Source organism: Podarcis cretensis, assembly GCF_951804945.1.
Source record: "Podarcis cretensis genome assembly, chromosome: 6".
Classification (NCBI taxonomy): domain Eukaryota; kingdom Metazoa; phylum Chordata; class Lepidosauria; order Squamata; family Lacertidae; genus Podarcis; species Podarcis cretensis.
In genome coordinates this window covers 36,609,347-36,636,333 of record NC_137175.1, presented here as the reverse complement: position 1 = coordinate 36,636,333, position 26,987 = coordinate 36,609,347, and the positions used below count along the sequence as shown (strand labels likewise).

Sequence of the window (26,987 nt, the reverse complement as noted above, 5' to 3'; positions counted from 1 at the left end):
AGATTATGAGCCAATAGATTCATTTTTATGTGGATATACTGCAGTGTAGCTCAACGCCCTGACAGAATGTTTTTATCTCGTAGAGCCACTCAGTACAATTGTTCCCATCCGCAGCACTTGATTGAACAGGTTGGTTTTAATTAATATTGGCACATCTTAAATATTAGAAGTAAATGGAGTTAGCACTGATTAACAAAAAGCTAACCCATTCAGGCACCAGCTAGATAGATCTCCTATTCACAGAACAGCATCTTTGTAACCAGGCCTTTATTCCACACAAAAATTAGAAGTTTCTCTGCCTTATTAGGACTGACTTCTAGAACAGTGTTTTACACCAGTTCAGTTTACTCTGTGATCTTTACAATTCAGTTCGGTCTATTCCGATAGCTTAAAATGGGAAAACGTAGGTAACAGCTATAACCCAGTTGCATCATGCAAAATATGCTGTCAGTTCAGGAATTTATTTGTGCTAGGACTCACTAGACTTTACAAATTACTCATCTAAACAAACCCTGTTCATTTAAATAAAAGACTTGAAATGCTTAGGCTTCCAGCTCCAGGAAAATTAAAAACAGTTTTGTAGATCCATTCCCCTACAACAGAGGAATACTTTTATGCAATGTTGAATAAAGTCAGTAAATTAACGGATACTGATGTATATCCTTAAATATTTTGCGTAGAAAATGATGCAAATCAGTATAAAAACAGTATACATCCAACAGTAAAAAGGTAAAGGGACCCCTGACCGTTAGGTCCAGTCGTGGACGACTCTGGGGTTGCGGCGCTCATCTCACTTTACTGGCCAAGGGAGCTCACATACAGCTTCCGAGTCATGTGGCCAGCAGAGAGTCATGTGCCAAACCAGAGCAGCATACGGAAATGGCGTTTACCTTTCCTCTGGAGCGGTACCTATTTATCTACTTGCACTTTGACATACTTTCGGACTGCTAGGTGGGCAGGAGCAGGGACCGAACAATGGGAGCTCACCGCGTCGCAGGGATTCGAACCACTGACCTTCTGATCGGCAAGCCCTAGGCTCATTGGTTTAGACCACAGCACCACCGGCGTCCCTCCAACAGTAAATATCTTAAAAAATTAAAAGAATAGGCATGAGGAGAACCTGCTATCCTGAATGCGAAAACATGGGTCAAGCAACAAATCCAACCACTGGAAACAAATAAATAAACCAAAGCAGGTGCCTGGTCACCCAAAGCCTTGAAAACTTTTTCCTGCTTTACAGTGTGTGCTCCAAGGTTAGAAAGCAGCATGAATAATTTTCCACAGGGACGGTTTCTTACAGTATATTCTGGTGTACAAGTTATCTTGTTTGAACTGTCTTCCTGGTCCTAGTCAAAACAGCCCTGCTTCAAATTCCTTCTGCAACACTATGCCTTGAACACAGATAGTTAAGGGTACAGGCAAGTATTGCGGTGGGGGCACTCTTTATCTGTTATGACCCTACTCCTTTTATTTAATGTATGATGCCACTATACTGTGGTTTCTGCCACAGTTATGCGCAGGAGAACTATAGGATCGGGCTGCCAAAGTGTTATATAAACCCTCACTGCTGTGGGTTAGTATTCAGTTAAGTAGCTAAGATCAAAACAGCTCTGTTAAAGAAGTTAATCCACTGGCAGCTCTAGATTGCATGAGAAGCACAAGATTCATGGATAATGCTCCATAAGGAGCAGGAAGCTTTGCTTGAACAGTTCTCACTGTACAGAATATCAGAGTTTCGTTTGAATTACATTTCAAGTTGATCTACTGTAAAATTGTGAGAGTGGGAAGAAGTGAGCGGGCTTTTATTATTTTTGAATGTAATAATACAAAGAAATAATGTGGTCTATATCTCCATGATCCATCACTGTGAGCAAAAATGAGTGGGCTGCATCTCTGCTTTCATTTAAACTTTCCAAAGGGTTGTTGAGAGGTCTGCATTTGGATCATAGCATAGGGGAGAGGCTTAAACCTTTCCCCTTGCATCAAACTCCTAATGAAAAATGGCAAAAGCTATTATTTTCCATATTACCCAAAAAAATATATAGCCATGGATTATTTTGTCAAGAAAGTCTTATCAGTTATTTGCAAAGGTTTAAAAGGAGTAAAGATGTATGAACACCTCAGACCAGAGGTCCCCAAACTAATACCTGAGGGACTCATTTATGCGGCCCGCGGCAACCCCCGCCGCCCACTCTTACTGGCACTGCGCTGTGCAGCTGCCCACTTTCAGGTCGGAGGAGCACCGGAAATAGCTTGTGCGCATGCACAAGCATTATTTGCGCATGTGCATGCGTTACTTCCAGTGCACATTGGGGTCGGAGGACGCCCGTGCACATGCGCACAAGCCATTTCCGGTGCTCCTCCGACCGGGAAGTGCGCCGGAAATAGTGTGTGCACACGCGGATGGGCACGCGCTCCCCCGCCCTCCGGCACTGACCCCTGCCTCAGACCATATCTAGCTTTACTCTCATTGTCCACAGTTTACCTTCTATTGAAAGAGCTGGTATCATCCCATGATCAGCCAGATCTAACTATTTCATGGTATCTTTCCCAGCCATTGCCCTTTCCCTCATTATGGAAACTTTCTACATAACAATTTTGCCAAAACATGCCTTTTCACAATACACCTCACTAATGTTTTTTACTATTCACTAGGAGATGAAGGCTGGTTTAAAGTATAATTAATATGAATTAGAAGCTATAGAGTAGGAAAGAGATACTTGTTCTAGCCTTGCACAGGCTCAGACACATCCATTTCATCATAAAGTTTCCCCTGTCTTCTATTATTATGCTATTAACATGCATACAATTATGAAAATGCAGCTTTACTTTAGGAAATGTTTTCTAAAGGAAAAAAGCTGAAGCCACCAGTCTTAAAAGGAGGAAATACATATATAAAAGATAATGCGAAAAGATTAGTACCAGGGCAATGTGTGTGGGGGGGGGGGACTAGAATGAAAAGATAAGTTGCAAAGTACACAGGTACCAACACACCCTTATTTGTTCAGAACTCAACCAGCAACACCAAGGAGAGCAAGGAACTCAGAATGTCAGGATGCAAAAAGCTATATGGTACTATGGGCTACAAGAGAAATGAAAGAGAAATAGGGAAAGTGTTTGGTAAACTGAAATAACAAGGTTGGTGGAAAAATATAGGTGATGCTGACCAGGTATGCACGCCTAGAGCCAAGGTGGTAGACTCAAGGACACACAAAACATACTACACACTCAATGCTACCTTGATTGACACTTGGCCAGCTTATGACTGCAACATGATGCAACCAGAATGTATTTTAGAGAGTTATCTGCAACTATGAGAAACGAAATGCCTCTTGGCACAGGCATATCCAAAGCCAAGCTGTTACAACAGGACTGGAAATATGGGCCAGAAGTTATAAAGAATGCCTGCCTAAACCAAGGCTGTTCCTTCTCCCTTCACTGGCTTGGCACGCATTCATCTCCAAAAAGTTGTACCTGAAATGGAAAAGTGTAAAGAAGTTGTTTTGTTCCTTCTTTAACAACAGCCAGCTGCAAAACCAGAAGGTGAACAACACTACTATATTCCACTGGGCAGTAGTTCTTAAAGCGACTGCAACATTTCTGAAATGTGCAGAAATATGGTAGGTGCTTAACCACCATCAACATGGCTTAATCAAATGCATGCAGAACTCAGACAGATCCACATGCTGAGGCAAAGATACACTGAACACATCATTGCCTTAAACATAAAAATGAAATGGGTCTCCAGTACTGCATGTACATTACAGGCCATTTGTTTTCTGTGGTATTATCATAGATATCATTTGTTGTTGTTGTTGTTTAGTCGTTTAGTTGTGTCCGACTCTTCGTGACTCCATGGACCAGAGCATGCCAGGCACTCCTGTCTTCCACTGCCTCCCGCAGCTTGGTCAAACTCATGTTCGTAGCTTTGGGAACACTGTCCAACCATCTTGTCCTCTGTCGTCTCCTTCTCCTTGTGCCCTCAATCTTTCCCAACATCAGGGTCTTTTCTTCTCATGAGGTGGCCCAAGTATTGGAGCCTCAGCTTCAGGATCTGTCCTTCCAGTGAGCACTCAGGGCTGATTTCCTTAAGAGTGGATAGGTTTGATCTTTTTGCAGTCCATGGGACTCTCAAGAGTCTCCTCCAGCACCATAATTCAAAAGCATCAATTCTTCGGCGATCAGCCTTCTGTATCACAGATGCATCCATGTCTCTCCAGCTTTCTAACTGCAGTCATGTTCCCATGATTGGCTGCTGTGTAATTAGAAGGTTCTCATCATCAAATTTGTAGGAAAGCAGTTACAAGCAGAGGTGACAGGATATAATGTATTTAAGGTCACCCAATCACATTTGTTAGTATAAAATTTTAATAAAGTTTAATAAGTACTGAAGTTGTGAAGAGACAAAAAAGTTTGGAAGCACCTTTCTGTATCTGGAAGTACAGTGGTACCTCAGGTTAAGTACTTAATTCATTCCGGAGGTCTGTTCTTAACCTGAAACTGTTCTTAACCTGAAACACCACTTTAGCTAAAGAGGCCTCCCTCTGCTGCCACGCTGCCAGAGCACGATTTCTGTTCTCATCCTGAAGCAAAGTTCTTTTTTTTTAAATGATATTTATTGAAATTTTCAAAATAACAAAATAAAATAGAGACAAAGAAAAATGCAAAAATAAAAATAGTTAACAAGTTAAAAAAGACATACCCCTCCCACCATAAAAAAAGAAAAAAAGGAAGAAAAAATTCAACAATACAACACAGACAATTAAAAACATTTACAAAAAAAGAAAAAACAAATTCATTATTTCCAAATCCTCAACTGTCATCACCTTCTTTCTTAGACCTCCCTCCTCCTCCTCCCTTTCTTTGTATCCTAGTTGTTAATTATCCCAGCAAATCCTTTCCATATTCATAAAATTCTGTCATTACATTACCCTAGACTATTTTAATCTTGTCTTTCTATAATAAGTTAAATCTTAAAACTTAAAACTTAAATCTTGTCCATACCAACTTCTCATAACCATAACATTCTTTCATAATTCTGTTATGCTGTTAAATACCATATGGAATTTAGTGTTGAATATGGAAAAGGGGCTGATCTGTCGAGAAGGGCTAAAAATATTGTCAAGCTGGAGTTATCACGAGTAGGAGACAAGGGAAAATATAGCTACGAATACGAAGAAGAGCTGCGGAAGGGACAAAGAAGAGACTTGAGGGCCTCGGATACAAGGTTGCCAGGTTAATGAGCTAGATCGATGAGACAATAAGGACTGACAAAACCCGGAACCAGGAGGAAGGGACGTTGGATGAAGATTGGACTTGTTTGTATTTCCTTTTCTTACCATTAGAACTGTTTTATAAAACTGAAGCAAAGTTCTTAACCTCAGGTAATATTTCTGGGTCAGCGGAGTCTGTAACCTGAAGCATATGTAACCTGAAGCGTATGTAACTCAAGGTACCACTGTACAGTGTGCTGCATAGCAACCAATTAATATTAACAGCTTGAAAATGCAAAATAATATATCATAATCATAACCTGATCAGCTTTCTCAGACAGCAGGAACAATGATTCAGTCCTATTGATAACTGTGCCTTAAGCTATGTAGTACTTTCCAAAAGATATAGAGACCTGAACAACTCCGTAACATAGTTTCCTGACATGGAACTGAGATTCCTTATGACAATAGGTCCATACAACAAAACTCAGGTCATGCAAGAAATTGTTACCAAGGAAGGTGGTCAACAAATGCAAGAAATAACTAAAGTATAAAATAGGTGAGTAACTTTCTTTATTAAAATTTGTAAACAGAGAGGGACACAGAATTACTGGTTCCTTATTGGGAAGGTTTAACTGCTGAGCCATGCTTGTGCCTGAAGAAAACATCAGACAGTATGCCAGTTCAGCACAATTGCTTCTGTACCCAAGAATGCTTTAAGCTAACCTGATGTGTCAGCAGTCTTTAAGGTTCAAAATGTCACCAAAAGAAGGCACAGTAAACTAGGCAAATCACATTGTGAGAAAGTTGTCCTCCCCCAGTCCAAAGAGTGCCTATTTTGAAATGCTGATGAGCTCACACAAGAAACAGGCAAGGCTTTATTCCTAAAGGTTTGTCTCCTTTTCAAAAGATACAAGAGGTGATGCACTCAAGGAACAATGTTTGTTCATTTGCTACAACCAGAACTGCAAGCTGTCCCACATACCTGTTAGCATCATCTCACACAAGGCAAGCTCACATCCTTGTATTTCACTGTAAGTAATCCACTGGTTCTGGGACGCAGGTGGCGCTGTGGGTTAAAGCCTCAGCGCCTAGGGCTTGCCGATCGAAAGGTCGGCGGTTCGAATCCCTGCGGCGGGGTGCGCTCCCGCTGCTCGGTCCCAGCGCCCGCCAACCTAGCAGTTCGAAAGCACCTCCGGGTGCAAGTAGATAAATAGGGACCGCTTACCAGCGGGAAGGTAAACGGCGTTTCCGTGTGCGGCTCTGGCTCGCCAGAGCAGCGATGTCACGCTGGCCACGTGACCCGGAAGTGTCTCCGGACAGCGCTGGCCCCTGGCCTCTTAAGTGAGATGGGCGCACAACCCCAGAGTCTGTCAAGACTGGCCCGTACGGGCAGGGGTACCTTTACCTTTACCTTTAATCCACTGGTTCTAGACTTAGTTGATTCACATATGGTTGCCATCACTTGGAGGTTGCAACATCTAGTGAAGACATCAGTGTGTGAAAGCCATCAAAGATAGAACTTTTAATTTACCACCTCACATTAAGTCCAACAAAAGTATTTGAAGTGGAGGCAGAGCACACATTGAACTACAACCAAGTGGTGAGAAATCGAGGATTGTCAAGTATAATAGGACATTTAAAGGAATATGGTAAGCCCTCTCGCACTTCTGCTGCAAATCATTTTGAGGCGAGTTGCTAGGGCTACCCAGTGTGGGCTAGATAGGCTTATCTATATTCAAAACCTGCATCTCAGCGCTGAGAGATGCACGCCTGTGCAACAGAGAAGTCAGATATCCTCTGATCTCTCAAGACGAATGCAGGCATGCAAAGCAAGCAAGCCATGCGCGCAACTACTCATACCCAACTCGAACCCTTGTAAGATACATAGCAGAAACATTAACTAATCCTTCTTCGCCATGCACCCCCAAACCACCACATGCTGAATTCAAACAAAGAAGCTAGCCAACCAGTCCCCTCTCCTCCCCGCCAGCCCAGCAAATCCCCAGGAATCAGGAAACAGACGAATGCAATGGCCTGACCCAAGCAGTCCTCACTTAAAGATAAAGCGATAAACGATCAGTAACGGGACTCCCTTCCCCATGGCCAACGTGGCAGGATGGCCGGCCACCTTGGGCCTCGGACCTCCTCGCTTTAGTGCATCCCCCGGGGCTTAACACCCCCCCAACTCTGTGCCAGCACCACCCCACCGTCGCCACGCGCCCCTTCCACCTCGTGCCCGCCCGGCTCCCCAGGCTCGTGTCGCCCGTCCGCGCCCCCCCCCCATTTCCCCGCGCTGGTGCTACTCCGGGGTTGGCGGGCAGACCGAAAAGCTGCCCCCAAGACGGCCGGCGGCCACCCCTTTCTGCCGCGCCACGTGGAGCGCCGCTGGCTCCAGGAGCCCCGAGAGAGGACTTTGCCTCCCGCCTTCCCAGCCGGGCAGCCGAAACCCTCCCTACCGGTTGCACGCAGCGGCACTCACACGACGCGCTCCTTTCCCCTTTCCCCACGCCGCGTCTCTCTCTTTCGCGTCTCTCCTTCCAGACAGTCTCCCGAGTGCTACTCGCAGGCGCTCCCGCCCCCTCACGCACTATAACGGGCCGGGCGGGGAGCCTGCCTGCCTGCGGCGAGGAGGAGGAGGAGCCGAGAGGCAAAGGGCGGGTCAGAGGGAGAGAGAGAGAGCGGCTTGACCAGCTGGCCTCCCCCACCGACTGCAAAGAGCCAGCGGCTTCTCCTTATAGGAGAGAGAGAGAGAGAGGCGCCTTTGTGTGAGAGAGGTTGCCTGAGGGGGGAGCCTTTGTAGCGGGGGCGCCGCTCGCGAGGAGAGGCGGGGAAATATCCACCAGGGGCAAATGGAAAGTGGCGTTTCTGCACGTAGAAGCTGGCGGCGGCGTTGCCAGAAAGGAGCGGGCTGCCTCGGGTCTCCCGGGTGCCGCTCCTTAGTCTCGCTCAGTAAGGGGTCGACACAAGGGCCCCTTATTATGTGACACCCTCCAGACCGGTGCTGGATTTACTTACAAGCTATAGCTCAGGGCCCCGCTCTCTTGGGGGCCCCCCAAAAGTATACTTCTTCTTAATTGAATTTCACTATTAATATACTTATTAATTGTATTTCAGTTCAACAATTACTTTGATAAAATCCATATTCTGTTATGTGCAAATGGCTTTAGATACCTATTAGGCCCATAAATTACCATGTAGCATATATTCAACACAAAAAAACAGCAGCAATTTGTTGTTGGCAAAGGGCCCCATTACCTTCAGTAGCTTAGGGCCTCGTCAAACCTAAATCCAGCCCTGCACACACCCTCCAGACATCTGTGTTCCCTGCAATCGATGAACCTGCAGTCCTGAACTAGGGTCCCATTCAGGGCAGTGGGAGTTGCTTCTTGAACAAGCATGTTTATGGTTGGTTTTAGTCACTTACATTAAGCACGTAAAATCAGATCAAAGTCCACAGTGCCAAAGCTGGGGAAACCAGGTAAAGAATATCTACGAAAGGTGGCCTGAGAGCAGGAACAATCTCTTTGAGTGCTATTATTCCCTGTTTAGAGAAGCTTTTAATGTCTGATGTTTTATCGCTTTATTATTATTATTATTATAATCATCATTAATTCTGTTGTGAGCTGGCCAGAGTGGCTGGGAAAACCCAGCCAGATGGGCAGGGTATAAATAATAAATTATTATTATCTCTGAGGGAATGAAATGTTTGGAAATGATCTGTACAAGAGCAACAGCATCTTTATTTATTTACACATTCATACCCTGCTCTTTAGCTAAAAAGTCTGCCAGGTAAACTTACAAAAAATCAGTAGTAAGAGAGCCCCTGCCCTCAGTCTCATAATCTAAAGGACATGATGTGAGGAAAGAGGGATGGGGAGGGTAGAAGAAGAAAGCAACCCCAGACATCAATTATTAGAGTTATTACAATGCAGTTATATAATTCTGTATTGGAGATTATCCCCTCTCCAAGAAAATTCTTCACCCACCCCAGGCAGATCTGGGAGCAAAGCAGGTCCAGGCAGAAAGAGCAGAACTGCTCCTGCTGCACAAGAGCGGACACTAGACTTGATGGTGGTTGGAATCCTTACAGGAAGGAAATGGATGGAGTTGTCCTCTTCCCTCACCAATGACAGTACTGTACTGGTTCTCTAAATAATACAGTACACAACACCATAGGGGAAAGGGTAGGAACTCATATAATACATTAACATTTCATATAACATAACATTTGTGAGAAATCAAAAACACTCCCTTTTTTCAAGCAGCCATGATGACTTAATTTGCATGCATTTTGCAGAACTGGCAAAGCCGACGGGGAAAATCCAAAACCAACGAGTAAATTTATACAATATTTGAAAGATCATTGTAAGCAATTAACAACACTAGTAGGGTTATCTGAAGATTTCTAATGAGATTTTTTTTACCTTTATTTATTTAAATTTTGAGGGATTTTGTGATAGTCTTATTAGAATTGGAAAATATATAAAATGCTGTGATATAAAGGTTAACCTTGAAAGCCAAGAGGTGGGAGGGAAGGAAGTTGATAGGCTCTAAAGAGCCAAAGAGGTAAAGTGGACAATAATGATGTGATTATATATGTTTAAATGGGAAATTAATAAAAATTATTTAAAAAACAATTTACATGCATTTTTATAAAACATTTGCAAGGTCCATATGTCACTTAAGAGAAAACATCCAGTTAAATGAGCCATCATAGGCACTTCCCAGTACAGTGTATAAAGCCTGGAAAATCAGGTATTTGTAAACGTGACCTGCTATCAAAACTTAAGAGTAGCAAGATACTGTCACTATGTAAAGACCACTTGAAATACTAAACTTTTCCCGAGTAGTAAGCACACACACTGGCAATCAGGGTGGAATGTTGTTTGCCAGTACGTGATTTCCATGTGTGCACACACTGATCAAACAATTGTCCGTACAATTGCCATATAGTGATTGTGCTTTCTCCTAACCAAAAGAGTTTTCTGTCTATGAAACCTAGACAATTAAACAGCTAAAGTATTGTGTACCAAGAAACCAAGGGTAAAACTTATTTTTGAGATGCATTACAATTCTTGTCAAAGTGCTGTTTGCCATGAGCTCTCTTAATTTGTGATTCACCTGTCATTGTACCCTGAGATTGACTAAGGCAGACCAATTTTGCCTTTCCCAGGGGATAAATGTTTAATATCTTGTCATTTGCTCCATATTAGAAAGAAATGGGGAACAAATCCAGTGACACTAAACAGATGGGAAACGGTTCTTCTGCCACATCAAAGGGAAAAGTCAACCTTCTACCAGGCATGATCATTCAAGGTACGCTTCATAAATGTTAAGGCACTTAATGATGCTGAGAAATAGAAACAGAACCTTGTACATTGGACAATAACACAATTATTTTAATCCGGGGATTATAACCATTCCACTCATCCACTTTTAAAATCATATTACGTATAGACATAAAGACTGGTGGGTTGACCAAGGTTCTTTTAAACATTTATTTGAATTTTAAGTGTTTTACTCCTCAGTATTGCATCTTGTGCAGAATTTTTAAAAGATATTAATCCCAAGGCTTTACTACACTTTCCCCCCAGACCTGAGAGACTGTACTGTACTTGAAAGAAACGTTAATTGCCATTAGGTGCTGGCACAACCATTAGACATCTTTGAAAACTGTTGAAGCTGCTGCATCTCTGAGGAGGGGCAAGTAACACTCATCCCCATTTCGTCTCAACATTTTGCCCATACACTTTGGCCATTTTGCTAGCTCTAGAAGAGCTGTTTCAATTGCTTGGTAATCATAAGGGTGAACTTTGGACAGACCTAAAAATGCTGAGGACTGAAGCATGGTGGTGCCTCCTGGCCTGTGGGAAAGTAAGCTTGAGATCACTCTCATAGTTTCTATGTGTCATCAGGTGGCCAAACTCACTGCCTCAGGGTTCTTTCATTCTAGAAGGCCAGCACATGCAGTCAAGTATGCTGATAGAGTCTCAGTGTGAGTTAGATACAGCTTGGCCAATTTTCGTCAAAAGGTTTCTTTACAAAGAAATACTCCATTTTTATTGTATTATTATTGGGTGACATTCAACTAGGTTTTACTCAAAATAAACCTAATGGAGGAATTCAACACTGAGCTCCTCTGATTTTTGCATCAGCACAAGCATTTCTGCTTGCCAGACAGAATTATTCCCCTTCCCCTTCTAGGCATGTGAACTAAATGGTTAGGCACCTGCTGTTCACATTTTACTTGTATTAATATACTGGTGCAGCCATGATAAACACAATATTAAACACAAGCACATGCATCTTCAGATGGAAAGGTGCATTGAAAAGCTTTGGATGGAAAAGTGTTGTATAATTTCGCTAAAGAAAATAACTATAAATAACTATGTTTTTATTGCAGCTATTTATATACCACTTAATCACCAAAGTTGCCAAACAAAGTTTCTCAGCTACTTCACACTTTTGGGAATAATATGGTGGTGTTGGGGGTTGGAGCACCATGAAAGCTGCTCTGAGTTTGTTAGAGGAAAGATGGGATTAAAATATTGTAATTAATAAAATATAAAGCATGTCTGAAGGAGACTAAAAACAGGGATCATGTTCCTCTAAAATTATCAGCTGTTTCCTCATGCCTAGAAAGTATTGAAGAAGTTAGTTAATAACAATTTCAAACTTTTAGTGTCTCACCCCCTCATGGAAATGCTGTATCTCCTTTGTTTATAAGTGTTGACATTAAAAAGTTGTAGACTAATAATTCCTATGTCTGGAGACAGGACTTCCTTCTTGCTTTTCACTCAATGTCAGGTAGCCAAAGGAGACAGTGAAGACATGTAGGACTTCATTACATCTTTAATTTGGCAGCAGCATCTCTTCACTCCACTCCAAAAGTTTGCTCTCTTTCAAATTCAGTTCATTTTGTTTAGGGGGAAATTTGTTTATTTGTTTTTAAATTTATAAACTTAGAAATTGCCCTACTAATGCTTTTGCACCAGGAGCTGCGAAATAACCTATACAATATTGCTCCAAACCCATCTCTATTGGAGATGGGGATGAGGGTGAGATTGAGATATTTTTTCATAGTGTGAGGGTTGGAGGGAAGTAGTTTGAAATTAAGAGATACTAGTTGTCAACAACCTTGTTGTACAGACTGGATTTATCTCCATATTGGCAATTGATGGGTGTAATGTAAACTCTGCATTATAATCTTCATATTTTGTATTGGAACTGGTGCATAATGGCTTGCAATTACTAGAAAAAATTCTAGTAAAGACTTGAAGAACCACCTGCTTGATATTTTTTGGCAAGATGTGCTATAGTACATCCCAGTTCTCTAATGCACAATCATGTTATTAAGATACAATTATATCTTATAAAACTTATGTAATTTCTCCTATCTGCAGCATGTGCCTAAATCCTCTGAAACCATCACAGTCATGTAGAGAACAAATAATGCATCCAAAGCTGGCCTATCACTCACATAAAAATACCTCAGCTTTCAGTAGAGCTTAAACTAATTAAATTACCTTCCACAACCCTAGCAATAATTAAATGCAGGTGCCTTGTGTCCTATTTGCATGCAGAGACATTGTGCTTTTCTGCCCAATGTTATCAAATGCAGATCCTAAACAAAACAGGATCCCAGGAGCACTTGTTACTCCTGGCTTTCCATCTCCACATATGAAACTATATTACTATATGATTTAATTAGGCAGTTCTAGTGATACTTTGAGCTGATGTGTTTGTTTAGTCACCAGATAATAAAGAGATGCTATTGTAAGATGCTAATTGCAGAGTAATAAACTTCCTTGATTGTTCAGAGAACTACCAACGGAAGAAAATCATCATTGCTGATTCAAAATATACAAACTTTTTGTTGGCCGTTTGTTTGATGTTTTTATACCCTGCCCTCGTAAAATCATTACGTGAAAATCATTCATTACCTAAAAGGACCAAACATCTAATGTTGCCTCTCCCGAGTATTTCCTTAATTAAGCCAGATTAAAGCAAAGGCTTCAGGTACTTTTTTCTATTGTGTTTTCTACCTACTATCAGCTTAACAAACATTTCCTCACTGAAGAGTAAGCCAATCCTTGCTGAGATCTTATCACAGAATTGCCCTTAAGTCTCTGTATTCACATACTGATGTCTCTGGTTTTTATTTATGCCACTGCCTGTCAGGTGGACGCAAAGCAGGCTTTCCCCCCATCCCTTCACGCTGATAAGATTTAATATCTGTTGAGCATTTACTTCATAATTCAAATTTTTTGCCACATAGGTGAGGCAACTAAAATATAGAATGGAAAAGAAAATATCTGTGTGAGAAACAGCAAGTTCATCCAGTTCTAAGAAAATCTTCTCTCAGGTGATCCTAATATCTGTGTTCCTGAGTAAAGAAAATCAATCAATAAAAATATTGCAAGTATTGAGCTGAAACAAACATGTTTTGTGCATATTTTTTTACCCCTTTCAAAAGGATGCATGACTGGTGGAAAGGAAATGTATCCCTACTGCCAAGACAATTTGATCAGTGCATAAAGGTAGAACTCAGCTGAATGGTCCAGGTTTCAAGTCAAAAGCCAGACAAAAGCTACTTTCTGTTTTAAAAGGAACCTTCCACAGAGAGTTAATCCTCACACAATCACCATCCATTCCTCACGTAATCACCACTCCTTATCAACTCCCCTGATAAGATTAAAAAATCTGGACTGATTGGTGTCAGTTTATAACTGGGTACCTCAGCCTGGAAGAAAGGACCACATTTTTAGGATGTATCTGTATAACAGTATTGTATTTAACCGACGGCAACACAGACAAGTGCACAGAACATAGGAAGCTTCCTTATCCCAAGCCTTATCCCAAGTCAAACTACAGGTCCAACTAGCTCAGTATACCCCACACTGACAGGCAGCGCCTCTCCAGGAGTTTCAGGCAGGGGATTCAAGGACTGAACCTGAGACATTCTGAATATCAACTACCTATGTCATGGAATGCAATGCAGGCAAGTGTGTGGATTGGCAAAAGAGGGACGGATCATTCTGCAGGCCTGCTATTTACTTGTTAGATGGGCCCGCTTTATGAGTAAATAGCAAAGTTAAAGAATAAAAATCTAGGTCAGTATCTTTAGGAGGCTTGCTGTATCATACATACTAAAAACAAAATGTGCAATGCTTACAAACACAAATTTAAAACAGCAGTTAACTCTCAACTTAGATACCTCATACAGGCACCCAAGCACATTTTTCTGCTGCCACCCTGCAACAGGCCAACAAAAAAATAAAATAAATGAGTACACATGGCAGTGGCTTGATAAATCAGTCAATTCATTAGGATAAAGGCTGAGTGTCCTGTATGAGTGGGATACTGGTGGCCACACCCACTTTTGATCACACCTTCTACTTGCATGTGGTCCTAGAGCCAAAAAAATCAAATCAAACTGACTCTTGAATTTCTATCTCTTGAACACAGCTTTTTCTGTTTCCCAGCTTTTAGTATTCTGTATATAGGATGGGAAGTCATATTATTGCTGCATGTATACTGCTACTAAGAATGATTTCAAATACACTGGTGTTGTTTCTTGTGAAACTAAGCAAGTCTGGTCCTGGCCAGCAATACCAGGAGTCAACTCTTAGGAGCCGAGGTCCCTTCGCTCCCCCCAATAAAATATTTGAGTGGGCTGCCCCCCAAAAGTTGATGGGCATTGCCATTCAAATGGTGTATGTGTGCCTCATCTTGTGATCAATTATGTGGGGTGGGACTTATCTGCCTCCTAAATATTTTATTCAAGATGACACCCCTGCCAGAATGGGAAAGTAGTTGGCAATTCTTTAACAGCACTTTCTCTATGGAAAGCTAGTTAATGCTAGCCATCACCATTGTAATAATGTATTTCTCTAAATATCGACAAAACACTAAATATCTGCAGATCTTCATCTATTGAACTCATGATTTTCAGTGATCCATGAGGGATCAGGCACTGTTTGGGCATCAAAGTAGTATAAGCTGATCATTGTAAGCTGGCCGATATAAACAGCTTCTGTTGTTTCCAATGGGCAAATTTCCCTTAAAAATCAGAGTAAGTAAATGACAATTCACCCCATATGTGCCAATGGTGCAATTACTTTTTCCACCTCCTTTCCTGATGGCTTGCAAAGGAACTGGCACCCAGACTAAGACACAGTGATCTTGCCAGCTCCATCTTTCCCCCCACAAAAATATATTGCTTGTATTCTTTTGCCTCATTTAGATGGTGGGCAGCACGTTTTGCTAGAATCTCTAATGCTGGCAGAGCTGGTGTGATAATTTCCTCCATAGGGATGCTACTGACAGTGTTCCCAAGAAGAAATACATGTGGAAAACGTGTCAGAACTGAAAATCAGTGTCCATGTTACAGCTTAAAGATCCTCAGACAGAAGCCAATTGCAGGTATATGGTACCCCACTCCTGGACCTTTCCTGGGAAGCCATGGATTTTTATTTCTGTCACAATAGTTTCCACAAGTATTCCTCCATGGGATTCATTCCAAGAGCACTCTTATAGGGCAGAACATTACACTGGAATTGGGTCTCAGTGTAAACTCTGGCACAGGAGTTTTGTGACTGGCTTATTGCACTGGCAGTTGGGCATTGTGCCACATATATAGCTATTCCAGCCAAGGGGCATTCCAACTTTGTCTGTGAGTAGCGGCCATGCATGAGAACAAGCAGAGGATTTTCAACTGGGAGAATCAGATCTAGCAGCTGGGAGCATGCATTATTGACAGCCAGTAACTAGCTAAGCAAATAACCAATTACTATGTGTGAGTAAGAATCATGGCTTCACTTTGGGACATTATCAGTCAGGAGATGCATCACTGATGGGAATCACCAAGGCATAGATTTTAAGCAGGCTATTGGGGTGTTTTGTCAAAATGTAATTCTCTTTAGTGCTTCCGAGAAGAGAGCCAGATTACCTGTTTATTGGGCATTCATCCCGATTTACTTTCACAAAGTTTATGCTAACTAAGTTTGGTATTGGTATGAGCTTTCGTGTGAATGCACACTTCACAGATCTGAAGAAGTGTGCATGCACACAAAAGCTCATACCAATAACAAACTTAGTTGGTCTCTAAGGTGCTAATGGAAGGAATTTTTTAATTTTGTTTCGACTACGGCAGACCAACACGGCTACTTACCTGTAACTAGTTTATGCTGTGGTTGTACTGTACCACTGGCCATCAGGACTGGCCCACCCATGAGGCAAGCTGAGGCAACATCATCAGGTGGCAGAATTCATTGGGGCAGCAGAGTCTGATACCAATCCTTCTTTCCTTCTTGTTCCTGATATAGATCTTCCCTCACCAGTTCTTTCCTGGTGGGGAGGGAAGTACCATTTTGCCAAATGTATACGGCTGGCCCTACCCAGCCTTCTTTGAACATTTGCTCTGAAATATTTCCAAGGAGGTTATGTGACAAAGAGCATTAATTCTGCATTCATTATTGTGTGCTGTTTATACATATTTCCATACTTTTCAGTGCTTTCCCCTGTTCCTTTCCTAACCTCAAAGGTCCCTTAGAAATGGATTTCTTGCAACTAAAGCAATAGAGTGCTTTAATCCACTATAACTGTGCAAACTTGAATTCCCCAGTATGCGCTGGAACCTTTCCTGCAAAATGCTGACAGTCTGCAGACACTCTGAAAGTCTGGTTGGAGATGATAGATGTAAAATTGCATTATAACTTACCTGCCTGTAAGTTGGTATCAGGTGAGAGTGTTGCCTCTTGTGGAAAGTTAAGTGCTGTGCGGAAGAGTCCTCACACATCCTTACTTACTGTAGTTCACTTCTTCTCAGGGAGAAAAGAACTTAGCATCTCAGTTTCTAAGGGAACTATTTCAGGCAAAGGAAATCAAACAGTAGCTGTACAAGACAGTGTGTGGGTATTAATTGCACAGATCTCAAATTGCAGTTATCTAAGGTGGGGGCTCATCTTTCTTTGACTATGCTGCGTAAACCAACTCAATCATATTTCAACTGGAATTTGAACAGTTCTTTAACAGAGCATGATAAGCCCATATAACGCAACAGTGTTAGTCTAGCATTGGAGAGACCTGGGTTCAAATCCCCAGGCAAAAATTAACTTCACTGGGTACCTTGGAGCAATCACTTTCAGCCTAACCTACTTCACAGGTTGTTGTGAGGAGAAACTGTGTCAGAGGTGAGCCACATATGCTGCCTATACTATACAGCACTTCTACAGGAAAAAGGGAAATCAAAAGCCTGCTGCATGCTTTCCTTGATCCTCCTTCCACTGCAGTTAGGCTGCGGGGTGGGGGGCAGCCTTCTACTGTAGGCAGTAGAAAGCTTTTTTCAAGCCTAATTGTTGTACAGGGGTACTTTGTGGGGAGGATTTCCAGCTGGGGAGCAAATGGTTAATTCTTGAATCTAATTAAAATACAGTAGTGTGTCTCTGTTCTTTACTCTGTCCCTTCTGTTGCTGGCCTCTCTTGCCAGATATCAGTGTATTTCATATTCTTTATCAGCTATCCTTCCTAAACAGCAGTAATGCATATCCCAAACTGGCTGTTACAGGGGCAGTGTGTGTGTGTGTGTCCTGTCCCCAAGGTTGTTGCCACTGAGCAAAGATGGGAGACCTCAGTCTCAGGGGCCAGATGGGGCCCTCCGGTCCTCTTTATCTGTTAGGGACCAGGAGTGAGATTCCTCTTCATCAGCTAATAGAGGCAAGGACTCCAAACCAAAGGGCATGTGGGGTCAGCCTCAGAGATGCAGCTACCAGAAGAAACAACAGCTACAGCTGTGAGTATTTTTTGCTCTATAAGACTCACTTTTTCCCTCCTAAAAAGTAAGGGGAAATGTGTGTGCGTCTTATGGAGCGAATGCAGGCTGCACAGCTATCACAGATGCCAGAACAGCAAGAGGGATTGCTGCTTTCACTGCGCAGCGATTCCTCTTGCTGTTCTGGCTTCTGAGATTCAGAATATTTTTTTTCTTGTTTTCCTCCTCCAAAAGCTAGGTGCGTCTTGTGGTCTGGTTTGTCTTATAGAGCGAAAAATACGGTAGTTAGTACATGCAACACTACATGTTTGGATTTACTTGCCCTTTACTATCAATTGTGAGTTTATATGCTTGGACGTGAAGATTTCAAGCAACCTTACTGGCCACAGGAGAGACATGGATTTTTGGTCAACAGACAAAACGCCACCAAAGAGGCAGATGCACCAATCAGAACGATGTATTGATGACCAGAATTCCAGGTTCAATTTAGGTTCTGATGATCCACCTAAGAAGCAATAAGGTAGTTTAAGTAGAAGAAATTATGACAATGTTGTGGTAGCTAGGCAGGTGGCAAGATGAGGGCCTGAAGGTATTCTTATGCCAAAACAAAAGGTCCAGAACCCATTGCTTTAATCATATAATCATAATCTGAGGATTATCACTTTTCTGATACTTCTAATACATCAGTCTTAAAGCACAGATACATCAACCAGATGGAAGGTAGATGGTGAAATGGAAAAATCCCGATGCTGTAGACTCTAAAGTAGGCAATATTTCACAAATCTCCCAGTCTCCTGGCTTTGAGCCCAATGCAATTATAAGCAATTATTTCTAACTGTTTTTGAAGCTCAGCATGAGATACATTGGGCCTGCTTTTCCACCAGTCACAATAGGGCATTCCATTGATTTCAGCAGTAGGTAGCGAGGTATGTGATTTTCCACCCAAATCCGTAGTTATATTCATTGGCCTAAGAGGACCAATTGTACTACTACAGGTAAACTGTAGATTGCAGAGGAATGCCACTGAGCTCAACACCTATCTTGTAAAGCAGAGGTTTTCAACCTTTTCTGGGTCCACAGCTTCCTTGACCAACTACATTCTTTCTGCGGCACCCCTGTGGGGCTCAGGAGCCCAGTTATATCACCCCTTGCCTGCAGAGCCAGCAGCCCCTCACCCCTTTTCGAACACCCTCCCTTGTGGAGTGTTCCCTTAGCCTCCTCTCTCCTCCCCTCTCCTTGGGAGTTCTCTGAGCAGCCACAGATGCTGCCCTTGGTCTCTGAGCTGCCCCCCCCCCCGCCCGCTCCAAAGAGAGGTGCCTCCTCACACTGCCCCACAGGAGGCAGAGAGGAGGGAGACAGAAAGCTGGAACCATTGGTGGGCTGGATGTGGGCCTGTTAACCGAAGCTGAATCCTGATAATGCAGAGGTGTTATGTGTTCCATGTTCTTGACTCAAAGAGTTGGGGAGACAGGCCTGTTCTGTGTAGGGTTGCAGTCCCCAAAAAGGAGCAGATCCATAGCATTGGCAACAGAGGAGGAGGGAGGATGCTTCTCCCTTAATTCCAACCACCAAGTTTACTGTCTCCAAACAGATTGAAACAAACCCAGTTGATATTTTAGTCTAAAATAGGCACATTTCTTTATTTGACTGGAGGGAGTAGGACAGCTTTTTCAAAACACAAATATAGCTGCTATCTTGTGCAAGAGGGACTTGGGATTTCCTGAAATGAGTTAAGTGGCCCGCAGAAGCCAGGAGAAAGCTGCACTTTCTTGCTCATTTTGGGAAATCCTGACTCCCAGAGCCACTGCATGAATAAAGATGACATGTGTGGTGGGAATAGAGCCATCAGCTCAGCATCCTGCTCCAGCAGTCCTTAGAGAGACCATGAACTTGGCAGGGCTGATGTTGCATAAAAACAGCAGAAAGAGACTTGTGAGGCTTTCTGCATCTCTGGGACACTTTCTACATGCAATATGAGAACCAATTAGCAATCCATCCAGGGCACCATCCGGATGAATAGTGAACCAAATCAGTTAGCAACTGCAGAACAGCAGAAGGAATACAGTACATTTCCAGTTTTCAACAAGTTTGTAGAAGCCACTTCTTCCCTATAGCAATCTACACAATATACAAAAGTTCTCTTTTTACAAGACAGGCTAATTTTAAAAATACCCTTTCAAATCAGCAAGCATTAGTGGCAGGTCAAGCAACTTATGGAAATAAGGAAATATGAAATTCCTCAGTTGGCTATTTGGAAGGTAATTTTAGAATGTTTTGATGGATACTAATCCTGTGTGTCACTCTAGCATCACCCAGTGTCTCCTAACCTGATCACAAGACACTCAGAAGTGTAGCCTTTGTCCTCTTCATGCTGTCAGGAACTGACAATCCAAAACTTCTAGAGGCATGAGGTTGCCAGATACTGTTGGTTCTGTTTGTCAGCTCTCTGGGGCATAAGCACAGTCTTTGATCAATGCTCTTTGATCAGACATCTTAACATTATATAGTTGATTTATTGCATTAACCATGTGGCCATAGCATAATATACATAGAAATAACAACATAGAATAGGGGTGGGGAGATAAAAGTGGATGTCGTCCTGGGCAAATACTTTGAAAAAATAAGGATAACAAAGGTAACGGGGGATTTAAAACATCAAGAGACTGAGAATACAAAAACAGGTTTGATTGTGCGGCGTATCAATTACATCTGTGGTATTAAAGAAGAAGTTGGTGCCGCTTTCCTCTTCATCACACTAAGCAGGAAATTAGCTGTCATCTCGGTAATCCAACAGTCAGAATCCTGCAGAAGAAGGGACACTATCCAAGGCTGGATTGGGAGATGAAGCTTGTTCACGAGAGGAGTTAGAAACCGAGATCTTTCGTCTGTCCAGTTGGGACAGAAGAGCATTACATGTTCCATAGTCTCCAGAGCCGTGTCATTGCAGGTGCATGTTCTATTTGCGATGGAAACTCTGGAGTAACGACCCAACAGAACTGCTGTAGGAAAACAGTTGAGACGGGCACAGGTAAAGGCCCTTCGCTTAGCCTCCGAAGGCATTGTGAAGCAGTATAGAGGGATCCCTTCAGGGGGTGGAATAGCTAGGGCTAAGCCTGAACACGACCCTCTTGCATGGGAAGCTGTGTTAGAGAAGTCAAGTTGCTGTAGCTTCTTTTTGATTAGAGGTAGGGCCACCGGGCTAATACACTCTTAAGTTAAAAACAGTTTTGCGGTTCAAATTGAGAAGAGAGCGGAATTTGAGATTAATTGTAGTTTTCCAAGGAGAATTATGAATATCTCTTAAGATCAGATTGGAGAAACCACCTCTCATTCGAGCATCCGATGCTAGTAGGTTGGAGCTATAGGAAATGGCTCGACTCCACGCTCGTTTTACAATTGAGGGCTGGGCAAACTCAAGTCGTAGGGCTGCACCTGAGACACATCTCGGGACACCGGAAAGAGATCTCAGAAACATGTGAAGTGGGCGATCCAAGTTACCTGATATTGCTGTAGTCCATACTTCGCAGCCATATAATAATTTAGGGACAACTTTGGCATTAAATATTTGAATTCCTGCTGGAAGGTGTTTGCCGCCCTTCTGATGATAAAATCGGACAATGGCATTAGAGGTCGTGGTTGCAGCAAGAGAGGCAGATTGTAGATGGGTGGTCCAGGAGAGATTATAAGTAAATATTAAGCCTAGATATTTAAAGGCTTTTACCTTTTCTAAGTAGGGACGCAGGTGGCGCTGTGGGTTAAAGCCTCAGCGCCTAGGACTTGCCGATCGAAAGGTCGGCGGTTCGAATCCCTGCGGTGGGGTGCGCTTCCGCTGCTCGGTCCCAGCGCCTGCCAACCTAGCAGTTCGAAAGCACCTCCGGGTGCAAGTAGATAAATAGGGACCGCTTACCAGCGGGAAGGTAAACGGCGTTTCCGTGTGCGGCTCTGGCTCTGGCCAGAGCAGCGATGTCACGCTGGCCACGTGACCCGGAAGTGTCTCCGGACAGCGCTGGCCCCTGGCCTCTTAAGTGAGATGGGCGCACAACCCCAGAGTCTGTCAAGACTGGCCCGTACGGGCAGGGGTACCTTTACCTTTACCTTTACCTTTTCTAAGTAGCCACCTGTGATCTTAAGCGGCTCCAGCTTGAGTTTGCAGGAACGAATGAAGTGGAGGACTTTCGATTTTTTATAATTAATATTAAGAGCTTCCGCCTTACAATAGGCGATAAATGCATTAACTGCATTTGCTAAGTCCGCAGCTGTTCTGGATAAGATGACGGCATCATCTGCATAGAAAAGGGAAGCAACGGGGTGGCCTGCTAGGTGAGGAGGATACTTAGTTGCTAGCTTCAAAGGGGAAAGAGCATCATGAAGATAAAGATTAAACAGTAAAGGGGCCAAGAGACAACCTTGTCGGACGCCCCTGGCCGTTGGAAATGAAGTGGTAAGGGAGCCGTTGGGATCAATTCGAGCGCGAGCTGTGGTGTTTGAATAAAGGGAAATAATTAGGGAGAGGAGGTGCGGATCAATTCCCAGATGGGCAAGTTTGGACCATAATCTTTGCCTAGGAATGGAATCAAAGGCGGCCTCCAGGTCCATGAAAGCGGCAAACAGGTGGCCTTGCCTTGGTGCAGTGTATTTACTGGCAAGGTGATAAAGAGTTAGACAGTGGTCCATGGTTGATGCTGACTTCCGGAAGCCAATCTGTTCTGGTGGTAGAATGTTTCTCTCATGTACCCATGAAAGAAGTTCTTCCAGTAAAACAGCGGCAAATATTTTCCCCGGAATAGATAGTAAACTGATGAGACGATAGTTCCTAGGGGTGTTTGGCTGGCCACCTTTGAAAATCGGAACTATTGTAGCTTCTCTCCAGGAGTCGGGGATGTCTAGGGCGGAAGAGATAGCGGTGAATACAGGAGTCAGCTGTTCACTCCACCAAAGAGGATCAGTCAGGAAAAGGTCCAACGGGACCATGTCTGGGCCGGGGGCCTTATTCCTTCGCATGGACATTATGATGTTGAAAATGCGGGTTGAAGTAAAATTTACTGAGGAGGTGGTACTAAGAGAACAGAAACAGGGGTCCAACGGGGATTGAAGATGATCTGTAAGATGATTTGGAGAAGCGAAACTGGCTGAATAATAGGCGATCCATTCGTCAGCGGAAATCAGGGTAGCTGAATTGAATGGTGCCGAAGGCCTAACTAAGCGCCAGAAGGAGCGGGAGTCATGCCTCTCTACAGCCGAATGAAGATAAATGCTTTCTCTCCTGTTGCCCACTGCTTTAGCTTCTCATATGCTGTTTAGATATCCTTCAGGGAGAAAGCTGTGTAGAGAGCCCAAATGTGTCAGTATAATTCCTAAGGCAAGGGTCCAGAAGGGGTTTAACAGAACCAGATAGAGCTTCCAGGAAGCGGGTGTTAGCATGCCAGTGGCAAGTACCTTCCAAAGATATAACATCACAGAGATGGAAGGCACTTCAAAGGCCATCTAGTCTGCTCCCCTATCAATGCAGGAAATCCACTGCCCGGTGACTCTTCAGCCTCTACATGTGATACTGACATGCTACCACAGTACATGGTGGAGTGTAGTTCAAACATTAGGAACATAAGAAGCTGCATAACACCCAAGTCTCAGCATTCTCCATCTTGCTGAGTACTGTCTCTGCACTGATGGGGAATGGGTTTCCTGGGTTTCAAACTGGGGCATCTCCCAGCCATATTTGAAGATGCAGGGGATCCAGCCTGGTACCTTCTGTATGGCAAGCATGTTTTCTACTTCTGAGCTGCAACCTTTCCCTATTACATAGCAAACTGCCTTATACCAAGTCAGACCATAAGTCCATGTAGCTCAATATTTTCTACACTTATTGTAAGTGGCTACCCAGGGATTTGGTCAGGCATTTTCCCCAGCCCGATCTGGAGAAATCGGGCACCCCAAGCAGCAGATAGAGAGGAGTAATGAATACCTGGGTGCTAAAAAAGACACACACATGACCAAAGATGGACACAAGTGGTTCCTAAACCTGATATTTGGTAAAGGTGCAGAGGACATTAGCAATTTAGCACCCCAAGGGTGGCTTGTCATATAGTTCTTTTTTCTTTTAAAGAAATCTTTTTATTGAAAGATTTTCATGGATAACAACAGTACATACAATGTCTCTGTTTTCAATTCATAGAGTCCTTTCTACAGGTTGATTACATTCAATGTGAGACATTGCTGTCATAGACATTGTGGGGTTACAGGGGAGAGAATGGAGGAGTAGGGGGGAGAAAGAAGGGTGAGTAATGATCTTTCATACTTTTGCTTAGTGTATGTGTAGGGTCACGAGGATAGGTTCTTTATTTGTCTATTTGTTTGCTTTTGTTGGCGATGCAAGAGGTTGGAGAGCCCAGAGCATGGTTGGTTGCATTCAGTTGATTGCAATGAGTTTTCTTTGTGTGAGAGAGGGGGTGGGGGTTGTTGGGTCAAATTACGGTAGTTATATTGATTTGTATGCTGCTGGGGGTTTTATGTTGTTGCATTGTTGGGCTGTTGTGAGCCAGTGTGGTGTAGTGGTTAAGAGCGGTAGTCTCGTAATCTGGTGAACCAGGTTCGCGTCTCCGCTCCTCCGCATGCAGCTGCTGGGTGACCTTGGGCCAGTCACACTTCTCTGAAGTCTCTCAGCCCCACTCACCTCACAGAGTGTTTGTTGTGGGGGAGGAAGGGAAAGGAGAACGTTAGCCGCTTTGAGACTCCTTCGGATAGTGATACTCTTCTGTATACCTTGTCATATAGTTGTGAGCATGATCCTGAGAGAACAATCCTATGCACACTTAACTGTGGTCATGATCCATTAAACACAAAGGGGCTGGCATCTTCAAAGCTTTAATTATCTCTTACTACCACCTTTATAGGGGACGCAGGTGGCGCTGTGGGTTAAAGCCTCAGCGCCTAGGGCTTGCCGATCGAAAGGTCGGCGGTTCGAATCCCTGCGGCGGAGTGCGCTCCCGCTGCTCGGTCCCAGCGCCTGCCAACCTAGCAGTTCGAAAGCACCTCCGGGTGCAAGTAGATAAATAGGGACCGCTTACCAGCGGGAAGGTAAACGGCGTTTCCGTGTGCGGCTCTGGCTCGCCAGATGCAGCTTTGTCACGCTGGCCACGTGACCCGGAAGTGTCTCCGGACAGCGCTGGCCCCTGGCCTCTTAAGTGAGATGGGCGCACAACCCCAGAGTCTGTCAAGACTGGCCCGTACGGGCAGGGGTACCTTTACCTTTACCTTACCACCTTTATAAGACACCCTGCCCCTGCCATTTCCATTCTTGTGAAATAATTTATCCACACTGCTATTTCATCTACTCACGTCACACAGATTTAATAGGGCTAATTCATGGACGATTATGACTTTCTTGCAGCTCCAGGATTTAATCCAGTAACAAATTTATTAAATGTGTATCATCATAGCTAATCTATTACTCGTCTATCAAGGTCACAAGATGAGTTCACAGCAGAGATCAGACTAAAAAGAAAAGATTAATTATTGCACCACCCACCCAACCATTAGCGTTCCAACTTGTTACACAACATTTTAAATCCAGATAGGGAATCTAGATTAAACCTTCTAATCTCTGTGACATGCCAAAATTCTGTTTTTCTTCCAATATCCAGCAAATACAGATATCAAGCAAATTCCACTAACAAAAAAGTATGCCAGCATCTGTCATCAGTCAACCACATTATGAATACTATGTTTCAGAAGGAACACCGGCTTCTGCCTCAAAACTAGCCAAAGAGAGACATTCTTCTGGCAGCGCTCTGGATCTGCACTGGCAGGATTGTCACCAGGCAGTTGGCAACTTATTTTACAGGCCGTGCCTGATTCTAGTGCTCTCCCTCCTCCCCACTACCCATGCGAAAACAAGCAGCCAGTCCAAGGCATTTTGCTGCCTGAGACAAAGAACAAGATGGTGACACACACAAACCAAATTCCAGGTACAGAAACTGGCAGCTGAATTTTCTTTCCATCCCAGGAACACCTATGAGCAACAGGTTAGTTTCTGCCACTTGAGCCTACTGCCTCACTTTGCCTAATGGTTGGGCTGGTCTCTGTAAGATGACAGTAAAGTGAGAGGAGTCTGCTGGAATGTACTTTTCTTCCAGCAGGAGGCACAGTACTATATAAATTATACTACTCTGTAGAGCCAGCCCTATCAGTGTCTCACTGATATTCCACTTTAATTTGTTGTTCTGGACATCAAGCTAAGTATTAAACTTAAATTAATCCATTGCAACATAATAACCTGCATACAAACAGTGCAAACACATCTTAATCCACATAATACTTCGATGCTTCTTGCAAACAATTCCTAAAGCGGCTTACTGTTGCCCACACCCTGAGCACCTTTCTATTTAACAGGCTCCACACACCAAGCAGCTTTCTATTACACCATATGGTGCTAAATGGCTGATGACCTTCAGCAGCTGTCGAGAGAAAGCCACCTCCAGTTTCAACCTTAGTTTTACTGTCTGCTGTAAAGAAGGAGGAAACAAACAAAACAGGAATTCAGTTCATCAGACTCTTGCAATCTGCCTGCCTGCCTTCACTTTCAACCTTGGTTTTCTAGAATCTTACAAAGTTCCATCTTTCTCCCTTCAGGTGAAGAATGCAAGTAAATTAGGTACTCCATCTACAGCTTTCTTGCAATTGCATCAGTGGGAAATCTGAGCCTGATCCAATGGCCACCAGGACACTATGAGGATGTTTCTTTGCCTCAAAGGAGAAAGAGAAGGTACAATGGAAAGACCCCCACCAAGCGTGTCACCATTTCCCTCTTTATATCCCTCCATGAATTGAAGGATGATTGTTTGCAGCATGGAGCTTCCTCTACTTGCGAAAGTTCCCTGCATTGGTTCTTGATCATATACAGAGGCTCCCTGCAGAAGGCAGCCCTGTAACACCCGGAGGAGTTAAAACAAGAGGTAAGTGGCACATGGAGGCAGGCAGGGTTTGGCAATGCACTCTTGGTC

The 26,987-nt window shown here is 43.4% G+C and overlaps 1 protein-coding gene and 1 long non-coding RNA gene across 6 annotated transcripts in view; one reads left to right on the top strand and one right to left on the bottom strand.

Annotated features, from left to right (window-relative positions):
- SLC16A1 (solute carrier family 16 member 1) overlaps nt 1-7,837 on the bottom strand; it is a 42,677-nt gene extending 34,840 nt beyond the window's left edge. The window contains exon 1 of one of the 2 annotated variants that reach the window (XM_079979528.1): nt 7,673-7,837. The gene's annotated coding sequence lies outside the window, so the exon portion shown is untranslated. The remainder of the gene's footprint in view (nt 1-7,672) is intronic. The other variant, XM_079979529.1, reaches the window with a different exon arrangement.
- A 32-nt stretch (nt 7,838-7,869) lies between these two features.
- LOC307218051 overlaps nt 7,870-26,987 on the top strand; it is a 46,608-nt gene continuing 27,490 nt past the window's right edge. Inside the window, exons 1-3 of one of the 4 annotated variants that reach the window (XR_013839706.1) lie at nt 7,870-7,981; nt 10,430-10,532; nt 13,495-13,656. This is a non-coding gene — a long non-coding RNA (uncharacterized lncRNA). Of the gene's footprint in view, nt 8,073-10,429; nt 10,533-13,494; nt 13,657-26,987 lie in introns of those variants that run through there. The other 3 variants (XR_013839707.1, XR_013839704.1, XR_013839705.1) reach the window with 3 other exon arrangements.